The sequence below is a fragment of the Podarcis vaucheri genome (assembly GCF_965113315.1).
Source record: "Podarcis vaucheri genome assembly, chromosome: 2".
Taxonomy (NCBI): domain Eukaryota; kingdom Metazoa; phylum Chordata; class Lepidosauria; order Squamata; family Lacertidae; genus Podarcis; species Podarcis vaucheri.
The window spans coordinates 97,045,866-97,058,034 of NC_138760.1; the positions used below are offsets into that span (position 1 = coordinate 97,045,866).

A 12,169-nucleotide genomic window follows, 5' to 3' on the forward strand; every position below is an offset into this window, starting at 1 on the left:
TGGGCATTGTGCATGCAGGTCACCTGGGAAATGGTCAAAGGTTGCCTGTCAGAGATGCAACTTTTCAGGCCTGGAGCTTTTGGCCGTTCTCCAAGCACAACACACAGATGCCAGGGAAATGCAATGGCTCAATCAATAAAATAATGGAAAGGAAAGGCAGATAGGCTAGCCCACAAGAGATGTATGCATATGTGAAGTGTGTGAACAAATGAAGATACCTGTGTGTCTGTAGTTTTGTATGCGCACAGTGAATTAATGTGTGTGTGTGTGATCCAGCTGGATGGGTGGGGTATTATTATTATTATCATTAATAAGTGGCATGGCCACTTAGTAAATTTGTCCTTATACTTGGCAATGGTCTCTGTTGTTACTAGACAACAGCGCTAATTGTATGGGGAAATCAATATTTTGTGGTCTCCACACTCAAAACCAGTAGGACATAGCTGACTTCACCCAGTAGGCATGACGCTGTCAAAGGGGCGAGAAAGAGCAGCAATGATGGTACAGTGCTCTGCTCTAATTTTGCATTATACCACACGCAGCCATGTTGAGTCATGCCTGACACCCTAAGGCAGCCGTTTTGTGACTGGCACCTACAGCACTTTCCTCAAAAAATCCAAATCTGTCGACCAGTCCCAAAAAGATTGGTGAGCCCTGGTCTAGCATAACACATACTTTGGGAAGGCAGATGGGAAAGATGGAGGGCACAAGGAGAGGGGATGACAGAGGATGAGATGGTTGGACAGTGTTCTTGAAGCTACCAGCATGAGTTTGACCAAACTGCGGGACGCAGTGGAAGACAGGAGTGCCTGGTGTGCTCTGGTCCATGGGGTCACAAAGAGTCGGACACGACTAAACAACAACAAAAACTGTGCATTGACAGTAAAGAAGCCCCACCCCAATACTGTGGCCATTGCATTTTAGTTAAAAAACACCTGGAGATGTTGTCACAATAGGAAGTAGAGAAGTGGTTTGTTTTGTATGTTTTTTTAAACAGAAGTCTCTGCTCTATACTAAGACGGCAGCCACTGACGCCTGAAGGTGGGCTCACCCTTGGGTGAGAAAGCTCTAAGCCCATGGTCCCCAACTGGGGCACACACCCCACAGGGGGGCAATTTGATTTTTTGGGGAGGGCAATTCGAAAATGAGTTATGGACAGTTAATGGCCTTTTAGGCTTCTTCCATGTGAATAGGAATTCATTTTTTTAATAATAAGAATTATATGTGGGGGTGGGAGAGAGATCAGGTTGTTAGAGATGTTTAGGTGGGGCATGGCCAAAAAAAAGGTTGGGAACCACTGCTAAGCTTTTTTGGGGAGATAGATCCAGTCACCTTCTGAAAGGGGCCATCGACCCAACTGGCATGTTTTAACTTTGTCGACGGTGGCGGCGGAGGGAAACCTGCAGAGGGCCTGAAACGGAGGGCGCTCCTAGCCAGGATCCTTCGAGGGCAGAAGAGATGCCGAAGCGATTGCCCTGAACTGCTGCACTTGCCATTCTGCCCTCAGCACCACGCCTCGCCTCGCCGGCAAATCCTTTTCTCACGCGCTGGGTGTAGCCGCCCAGCCTTCGGTCCCGTTTGCCTCGCCCACACCAGGATTTGAATAACACCTTCGGCTCGCCGGTGCGTACGTGTGCGAGGCAGAGACGGGGGGGGGGGTGAGGCGGCGGGCAGGAGGAGCGGTCTCCAAATAATTCTGCCCGCCCGCCTGTCTCTGCGCCCGGTGCAAGGTCTCCGGAGCGCAGGAGAGTGAGAGGGCCGTCCGCATCCTCCCCAAAAGCATGTCTGGACTGGGGAGCGGCGGCTGAATCAGGAAAGTGCCGCGAAGGAAAGTGAAATGGACCCGCCCTGGGTGTGAGATTAGGATCAGGGCGCGATTAAGCAGGCATTCATGGCGAGGGTCAGCGTTAAGTCTTTCTAATCTTCGCCGAGTCCCAAAGGCCTTTCCCCGCTTCCCTTCCCTCCCTCGCCTCCCACCTCTGGTCACATGCACCCGCACGCAGACACGCTCGAGTGGATGACTAAACGGCTCGGAGCACGGGGAAAGCAGACGCTTCAGAAACTCCCTGCTGCTGCTGCTTTGGCTCTGCGGGCAAAACACCTCACACAATGCCCGAGCTGTGCTTTCGCCCAGAGCAGCTCTTCAGCAACTGCAGACTGTGCCCTAAACTTTCTGGTTTCCAGATCACAGGGTGAGCTCGCTCTGCTGCAGCTGTAAAATGGACATATTTGTTTTTCTCCCTACCTACGTTATGCGAGCTTGGGGGAGTAGGAGTTGTGTGTGTTTGATGGTGAGTATGTAGCCACATGGGGATGCGGGTGGCGCTGTGGGTTAAACCACATCTCCTAGGACTTGCCGATCAGAAGGTCAGCGGTTCGAATCCCCGCAACGGGGTGAGCTCCCGTTGCTCAGTCCCTGCTCCTGCCAGCCTAGCAGTTGGAAAGCACGTCAAAGTGCAAGTAGATAAATAAGTACCACTCCAGCGGGAAGGTAAACAGCATTCGGCGGTTTGAATGCCCGCAACAGGGTGAGCTCCCGTTGCTCGGTCCCTGCTCCTGCCAACCTAGCAGTTTGAAAGCACGCCAAAGTGCAAGTAGATAAATAGGTACCGCTCTGGCGGGAAGGTAAACGGCGTTCTGGTTCGCCAGAAGCGGCTTAGTCATGCTGGCCGCATGACCCGGAAGCTGTACGCCGGCTCCCTCGGCCAATAAAGCGAGATGAGCACCGCAACCCCAGAGTCGGTCACAACTGAACCTAATGGCCTGGGGTCCCTTTACCTTTACCTTTATGTAGCAACATTCTATGAATAAAGCACTATGGTGCCACTTTAAACAATCATGGCTTCCCTCAAGGGATCCTGGGAACTGTAGCTCGTTAATGGCACGGAGAGTTGTAGGAGATCCCTGTTCACCTCACAGAGCTACAATTCCCAAAGTTCCCCAGAGAAGAGGGATCCAGCACATAATAGTTGCGGTTCCCCCAAGGCTCCGCGCCCAGTGCAACCAAACCAGTCACACTCCTCAAAACTAAGGTTACCGTATTTCAAAAAGTAAAATTCCTGACACCCGCACCCAAATGGGGTTTTTTCTGGGAACAAAGCCAAATGGCTGAGCTTTTTTCGGGAAACCTCCCCCCAAAACAGTGGTTTTAAAGCTTTTTGAGCTGTTTCCACTGCTTTTTCCATCGTGTTGCCATACATTCCTGACTTTTTGCCAATTCAGCAAACAAAACCCTGATGCCATTTTTACACCGTAAAACCAGGACATATCAGGATTTTTTCTAACTGTGGCAAGCCTACCCCAAACCCGCTTCTGAGGGATTCACTGTTAAACCACTCTGAAAATTGTCAATCTTTGAGAGGTAATGAAGGTGTCAGGCAAGCCTCCTTGGGGAGAGCATTCCACAAATAGGGAGCCACCACAGAAAAGGCCCATTCCTGTGTTGCCATTCGCCAGACCTCTCATGAGGGAGGCACCCAAGGAATGGTGAAAGATGGTGAGTGCAAGTTGAAGTTCAGAATGAGGTCTCTTTGCAAATACCTGCCATTGTATTTCATAGCCCGTTATCCAAATTTCTGATCAGGCAATTGCTTTGATGTGCTCCATCCTAGAGCTGAAAAGGACTTCAACACCCTTCAGAGATTTCACAAAGGCTTGATCATGATGAGATGTTCATGCAACCGCTTCTTCAGGACCTCCCATGAAAGCAATTCTATTTTCCCAGTGTTTACACCTGTTGACATTCACTGGATTTTTGTCCAAGTAAGTGTGGTTATGATAAGATATGCCAGAAGCATTTCTTGATACCCAACCTAAGCAATTAAATTACATAGATAAATCTCCCTACAATTTAACCTTTTGGCATGCAGATGTTTCAGCTTCAATGTGAGAACATTACGTTTCCCAACAGCCAAACAAACAAATTATGATTTCTGGGCAATCTTCCCACAAACCAGGACAAGCAAAGCTCGCATAACCTTGAGTGACTATTGTGGGCATCTAGGGGACAATGTCTGTGACACCACAAAGACACAAGATCTATTACAGGCATATTTCATCATATAACAGATCCTGGCATTTAAAAACTTTCTTTTGTTTTCTTTTTTTAAAGCAGTTTTTAGACCTGCAAAAGTTGAGCAACCTTTAAAAAACACACACAAACACTACATAGCTATCCAGATAGAGTGGGTATTTATTTTTAATTTTTTAATTTGCTTCCTTTCTTTGAAGGACAGCTGTGTCAAAAGCAGTGAGCAGGCTCCCTCCCTCTATCTCTCAAAGCAAAGCACTCTCCACCCAGTAGATCTGCAAATTTAACATGCAACTGCACTGGCCCCATTCATGCAGCATGACATTGTTAGCAATAATCACCCTCCCTTCACAATCTTCTGAATCAATAAAGAGGGGCATCTGACCTGTGGTTTAAAAAAACACACACACAAAATTTCTGAGCTTGGTTATCAGTCTAAACAGTTATCTCAGCATAAACAAAACCCATCTACCATATTTTTCCGTGTATAACACGCCCCCAAGATTGCCGAAAATCGCTCACCCGCCTGAACAACATTTGAAAAAGCATGCGAGGCAGAAGCCACCAATCGTCTGACCGCTCACCACCACCAGCAGCCAATTGCCCGCCCAAATGCCGCTGCAGCAGCCAATCAACAACAGCCCTTGCCGAAGCCCACAATCACCTGCACTATTGCCGCTGACAATCTCCTGCTCGCAGCAGCCAACAATCCCCTGTCCCCCCCCTGCACTATCCGTGTATAAGACGAGCCCAGTTTTTTAAGATTATTTTAACATAAAACTTGTCTTATACACAGAAAAGTATGGTATTCTAAAATACTGACTTAATGGGACTTTCTTCTAATTAGAAATGTGCAGGATGGTAGTGTAGTTTAAGTGGACACATTGCCAGGGTAATGCCCCCCATTGGGAGGTTTGTGTGATTAGTATACACAACAGGCTTGTAGGATTTACTGTTAACATATAAGACGATATACTACAATCTTAAAGCTGTACTTACACATGTGCTATTGGTTTCAGCTGTTGAGTCGATCACCCCTAACAGCCCAGTGTCTTCATATACCCTGCTATTCGGGGGGAGGGGGTTTGCTGTGCATCCTTATGGCCAACAAATAATGCCACTCAGGGTGAGAGTGTGGGGGTGAAAAGCATGAAGTTGCGAGAGTCGGTTGGCACAGAGTGAGGCCACTTTGGGGTAAGGGACAAAGGGGGTGTGAGTGGGCTGCCTCTGGGTGGGAACTGTTGCTAAAACAATTCACTTGGTCTTTTTTTTTTTACCCAGGAATTTGGTTAAATTGGAAATTCTAATTGTTCTCCTCACTGCTGTTTATTTTTGTTTGACCATTGGGAAATGGTTAATTTATGCTATTTATTGGATTTTTTAAAAATGGGATTCTGCACTTTTTGCATATTGTTTCCTTTTTCTGTATATTTTTATTGTTAGTTTATTTCATTGTTCCCAGCTCTGGGGTTGACATATTAAATGAAGAGCAGGCTATAACTACTTGATTGCTGTTGTCATCAAAAGGCTTAACCAGGGGGGGGGGTGTAGCTTGTGAAGTGGGACAATCAGCGTACAAATCTTTTTCTGGTATGGAACAAGAATAAAGCTGAGAACTCCTGACCTACTTTTGGTTTCACTGCTCTGATCTTGGGAATCTTAGTAGGGAAGGATGTGGTTGAGCAGCAAATGAGTGTCTTAAAAATAATAATAGAACAAGAAAACTCTGAGATTGAACCCCAGCACCATCTCTACAGTTGTGGGCAAAATCATGCCCAGACTTGTTTCTGCGACTAAGGAAACAAAGAGAGCATAGGTCTTCTTGGCAATATTCCCGGCTCTGAGCTGTCTGCACAATAGACTCCTTGTTGCAATCCTTCAAGTGCCATGTGCGTCTTGCTCCAAAACTCCCTTGGAGGCTGGCTGGGCAATCTATATGACAATTCATATGCCTAAATACCTTGTACCAGCCACATTTAGATATATATGCCGTGTCCGACCCTTGGCATGCTTCAAAGCACAACAGACTCTATACCAACAATATTTTTTTTAACTCACGAAGGCTTCATCTGCTGCAATTCTTTGCATTTTAATCTGTTGCAGTTGGATGACATTATTAAAATAAATAAATTCTTTGCCCACCTAGGTTTATTGCATTATTTTTTTAAAAAAGAAACCGAACTATTAAGCAATTTAAAGGTTGCAGATCTGTTATCCCATATATAGACCATCATTTACTGGCTTGTCTATAGATACTACTCTACTGGAAATATTCCTATGGTTTTGACCCTATTCATGTTTACATAAAAGTAAACTGTTTGGAACGCTGTACCACCTGCCTTAAGCCAGGTGGTCAATAAAGTGCTTCATTGCCATCTTCACCTGCCCCAGCTGCAACAAAACATGTCTCTCCCATATCAGTCTCTACAGCCACAGGTGTATGCTGTAAACTCTCTAACGGCTTGCCTTCACCCCTGAAGGTGCCCTCTTCCATTGTCTCCCAAGGCAGACAGATGCCAACAACTGCATGGAAATCAGGTGTACTCCCTCCCTGTAAACGGGCTGTATTCAGTGTTGGTTTTGAGCTAGCTTCATGGAACCTCCCCATGTACTGCAGCCTTGAAAAAAGAAAGAAAAAGTTGCTTCTGAAGGCTAGGGGAGCCTCCAGAGCATTATGGGATACAGAGCAGAGGGTTGCAGCAGGTAAGAGCATCACAGGAAAACTGGATGTCCCACCTTGTATGAGCAGAAGCACTTTCTGCTAGTGCAAAGCCACCATTGGATACAAGCTAATGAAATCGTAAGCCTGTTACTTGGGTCCAGTATAGATACTTCCAGATAAAGGGCTTGCACTGAGAACTTCTGTGTTTTGTTAATAACTAGCATCATCCGTCACGGGGATCAATGAAGCTGGCAGAGTCCAAAAGTGAGGGTGGGTGGAAATAAACATCTTGCAAGCATCTCTTGTCTTCAAAATCCCTTGGGCTCAGGTGACTCGGTTCAGCTCCCTTGTAAGCTGGGTGCTACTGTTTCACAAGGTAGGTGGTTTAATTTACAGAGCATGCAAAGGATGCCCTCCCCCTTCCCACGTTCCTGTCAGCAGGGAAGTCCTGGCTTGTGATTCTCACATGCAAAGCAGTTGCTGGTCTTCGGTGGCAACATGCGCTGCGCATTGCTCTCGGGCAGCAAAAGGCCGCCTGCAACATGCTGCCAAATATTTTCCACCCCAAGGCAGCTGAGCTTTTCGCCTCCCTGTGATTAATTCTGCCCACTCTTACGGGCATTATTCTCCCAGCCAAGGAGGAATGGGAGACTCCCTTCTCCTAGTCTCACTATTGAGCAATCGGAGCCCCTCCCACCAGCTCTGTGTATGTAGTGTCTTTACACTAAGATTCAGCCACACGGGCCTAAAACTATAAGGAAAAATAAAGCTTTTGCTTTTTTAAAAAAATGATCTAAACGTAGGCACGTTTACGCAGATGTAAGTCCCACTGTGTTCATTTGGGCTAGTCCCTATTAAGTGTGCTTAGGGCCCCTGCAGACAAGTGGTTTATTCCAGCTTCATACAAGAAGCACAAGGGCTGCTGTTGTTGCTTTCATAGAATCATAGAGTTGGAAGGGACCCTGGGGATCATCTAGTCCAACCCCCTGCAGTGCAGGAATATGCTGCTGTCCCTTACGGGGATCGAACCTGCAACAGTGGTATTTTCAGCACCATACCCTTAACCATTCTGCAACACATTCTTGCCACAGTAACAGTGCATTGGTGGGGACTTCTCCAGGTTCATTAATTGTTCCACGATGTCTCCCCAATGCCGCCACATTATTATTGTCCGGAGGGGCTACTGTGCAACGAAAGCAGAAGGAAAATAAAAATTGATGGTATAAAAATGGATGAGATGTCAGAGGAAGTTGCAGTGAATGAAGCATAGAATCATAGAGTTGGAAGAGACCCAGAGGGTCTTCTCATCCAACACACTGCAATGCATGACGCTCAACTGAAGCTTCCATGACAGATGGATGCTCTGTATTTAACCCATGGGTCCGCAAACTAAGGCCCGGGGGTGGATCCAGCCCAATTGCCTTCTGGATCCGGCCCACGGATGGTCCGGGAATCGCCGCATGAATCTGATTCTGATCGTGCGGGCTGTGCCATTCCTCCCCCTCCCTCACACACACACCGCGGCAGCGGCTCCTCCCTCCCTCCTCCTGAATTCTCCCTGCCCTGCCTAGAGGAGGAAGGGGGCTGGCCTTTGATTGCTGCCAGCACCAGCGTGATCGCTCAAGCGGCCGCCATTTAAAGCAGCCCCTCTCCAGAGCCCTTTTGTGCGCCACTCATCATTCTTCCGCCTCCCCCTCCATAAGGTCTGAGGGACAGTGGACCGGCCCCCTGCTGAAAATTTTTGGTGACCCCTGATCTAACCTCTGCCTGAAAGCCACCAAGGAAGGACAGTCCACCACCTTCTGAGGGAATTTACAGTGTGACCACCCCAAAACTTCTGTAGGCTCAAAAAGTACTGAATGTGTGGAGCATGTACCAGTCCACCCCTGATAGCATCATTTGCACAAGCCTCCACAAATGCACAATAAAAAAAAGATGTCCAGAGAGGCCCTAGGATTGCAGCCTCGGTTAGAATTTCATTGGCATACCTCCCTTTGGTTAACTCCTACAAGAGAGCATTCATTAATGAGTAATTTGCAGTGAGTCACACACAAGAGGAGACGGGCCATAGTTCAGTGGCAGAGCACATGATTTGCCTGAAAAAAGATCCCACCAGATTCAGCCCCTGGCATCTGACCCCTGTCTGAACTTCCAGAGAGCTGTTGACAGTTGTTTTAGAGAGGTCCATGTTGAGCAAGATGGGCCAATGGTTTGACTCAGCATAAGAAAAGTTTCCCTTGAGAAAATATTTAAGATCAAACACCCCAAAAACATCAACAGCAGTAAAGAAACAGCATCAGTGTGTCAAGGCTTGTGCTAGTGTATCACAAACGCGACATAGTCTACGTACATATACACCATTGAGTTCACTCTCAGGGGACTCAATAGGGCTTACTTTTGAGTAAATGCGCACAGAACAGGGATTTAGGAATAGAAACATCATTGGGAGGGTATTTTCTGGACAATATTTCTAACATGGTACTGGACTTTGAAATTCTGAAAATGAGAAGGTTTCAGGAATGAGCTGGTTGCTAACAGCAATTTTATGAATTTATTAGATCCTAAATTTGAAAGCAGAAGTCTCTGCCTTAGTCATATTGAAATAAGGGACTGTAGTTGTATATAGTTATACACTGTTGTTTATAGACGCATCTGAGAATATGCTCAACTGTAGAAGAGAATGTAATCCTATGCGTAAAGGTAAAGGGACCCCTGACCACTTGGTTCAGTTGTGACCGACTCTGGGGTTGCGGCACTCATCTTGCTTTATTGGCCGTGGGAGCTGGCGTACAGCTTCCGGGTCATGTGGCCAGCATGACTAAGCCGCTTCTGGCAAACCAGAGCAGCACATGGAAATGCCATTTACCTTCCCACCGGAGCTGTACCTATTTATCTACTTGCACTTTGACGTGCTTTCGAACTGCTAGGTTGGCAGGAGCAGGGACCGAGCAACAGGAGCTCACCCCGTCGACCTTCTAATCGGCAAGTCCTAGGCTCTGTAGTTTAACCCACAGTGCCACCCGCAAGCCCCACAGTAAGTCTCAGAGAATATGGCAAGGTTTACTTCTGAGTAAGCATGTCTAGAATTGGATTGCGTGGCTGCAATCCTATGCACGGAAGCAAGATGTTTTGTACATGGTGGGATTTACGTACTTTCAAGTAAGCATGCAGAAGATTGGCTACATGTTGAAGTCTATGTTCAATGGCAATTAGCTTGTGATCTTGTGTACATCTACTTGGAAGTAAATCCCACTGAACGTAACTATTTTTATTACGGTTTATTAAATTTGAATACTGCCCTTCATTCGAAAATCACAGGGTGGTTCATAACATAAAAAACACAATATAAAAACCACAAAATGCATAATAAAATAAGAACAACAACAAACCAATAACCTCCCCCTCCACAACACATTTAAAAGGGCATTGGTTGTCAATCAGCCAGAGGCCTGGTTATAAAGAAACATTTTCGCCTGGTGCTTAAAGATATGCAATGACGGCCCCAGGAGAGCCTCCCTGGCTTATTGACAAACCAGGCATGGGGAACCTTTGGTCATCCAGATTTTGCTGAAGTACCATTCCCATCATCCCCAGTCACTGGCCATGCTTGTTGGGGCTCATGGGAGTTGTGGTTCAGCAACTTCTGGAGGCAGTAGCAGAAGGGGGGAGGAGGGGGTGGGGTGCCACAGGTGGCACTGAGGCTGCAGGGCTGGCTTTCAGGGCCCCCCAGCTGCCTCCCTCTCGACCACTCTCCAGCAGAGGGGGCGGTGGCGGACAGACTGCCCCAGCTCTTCCCACCTAGTGGTTGGCCAGAACCACCCATGGCAGCCTGCCCCCCCCCCCCGGTGCTACGCCGCTGACTGGAGGGCCAAAGAACATTGTGCTGATAACGCCAAGGTTGCAGGTTCGACCCCCATAATGGGCAGCTGCAAATTCCTGCACTGCAGGGGGTTGGACTAGAGGATACTCCGCTAACCTTCCATCTCTACAATTCAATGGTTTGATGAATGCACAAACTTGCTGTAAATTCACCTACAAGTGTAGGGCAGGGTTTTGTTGACTATTTGTTTTCTTATCGGCCTCACAACGTAATCTTGAAACTTATCATATAGAGGTTCTTGGGTGGCAGAGCTCAGTGGCGGAACATCTGTTCTGGGTGAGGAGGGGTTCCCAGGTGCAATTCCGAGCATCTCCAGGTAGGTGTGGGAAAGTCCACCGTCTGAAATCCTGGAAAGCTGCTGGCAAGACCTTGTAGAAACAATACCGAGCTAGACGGATTTATGGTCTGACTCAGTACAAGGTAGCTTCCCGTGTTCCTATGAACCTGCCTGGAAGTGTCTTGTGCGATCGGCTTAGTCTGTTACTCTAGCCCTGATTTCACTGTTTGCTTGACACAAAACAAATATACCTTTTACCTGTGTCAATGGCCATGACAAGTAGGAAGAGAGTAGGGAACACACGTCCTTCTCTCCCTCTTCCTCTCTCTCTCTCCATCCTCCCTCTGCCCCACCTACTTGCCACAGATCAGCCTACACAATCCAGACCATAGGATGCCACGTGCAAAAACCATGCTGGGGAATTGCACCATAACGTAAGTTTGCTTTGCATCTTTGCCACTCCGGGAGAACGTCCTCATTAGCTGCTGCAGAGCTGTCCCAGCTCCCTCGTCTCCCTTGCATCTCTTATGCCAGAGCAGAGAAAAGGCTGTGCTGCACCAATCCTGTCTCACACGTGGCAGGAGCACAGCACGCAACTGCTGCCCTCCCACCTCCTACGGCTGCCACCTGTCCCAATGATGCCTGTTGTAAAAGTGCTGCATTGTGCAGGGAAAGGAGAAGCACACAGGGCAGCGCAAGGGAGCGGTCAGCCTAAGGCAATTTTCTGCTCAGATTAGATTGACTTGGCTCTGGTGCCGCATACAGTTCTCTCTCCCTTCTTTTTGGATGTTTGCCCTGTGCTGGAGATATGTATCTTCAACTTAGAAATCAATGGCACCGTCTCATCATCCTGATCCTGGGCCCTTCCACATCTCCTGCCATTCCTCCCTGTACTTCCCTGGCCCTGATGCACCTCATGTCATGTCTGCAGGATGCAGCTGGGTGTCCCCAGCAGGGCCAGCTACAAAACAAAACAATAGATGGCTTGGCCCTGGTATCCTGAGGGATAGCTCATGAGACTCTTAATCTCAGTGTTGTGGGTTCAAGCCCCACATTGGGCAAAAAGATTCCTGCATTGCAGGGGGGCTGGAAAAGATGACCCGTGTGGTCCCTTCAAACTCTACGATTCTGTGAGTCTGTTAAAAGAGAACAGAGCCCTTGAGAGGGCTGGAGAGGTTCCCAAGATCACGCTATTGGAAGTTCCCCTTTTCTTTCTTTCCCCTGCCAAGCATTTCACAAGGAAAGAAAGTCAGGGAGCAGTTCCTGTCTGCCAGACAATCCCCTGGGGAGTTGTGATGATGCAAGAAAGGAATGGTTTCA

At 47.7% G+C, this 12,169-nt stretch overlaps 1 long non-coding RNA gene across 1 annotated transcript; it reads left to right on the forward strand.

Moving 5' to 3' along the window:
* Nucleotides 1–2,052: 2,052 nt before the first annotated feature.
* On the forward strand, nt 2,053–7,630 carry LOC309525520. The gene is made up of 3 exons (XR_014216375.1): nt 2,053–2,192; nt 3,612–3,762; nt 6,914–7,630. It is a non-coding gene; the product is annotated as an uncharacterized lncRNA (long non-coding RNA).
* The last annotated feature ends 4,539 nt before the right edge of the window (nt 7,631–12,169 follow it).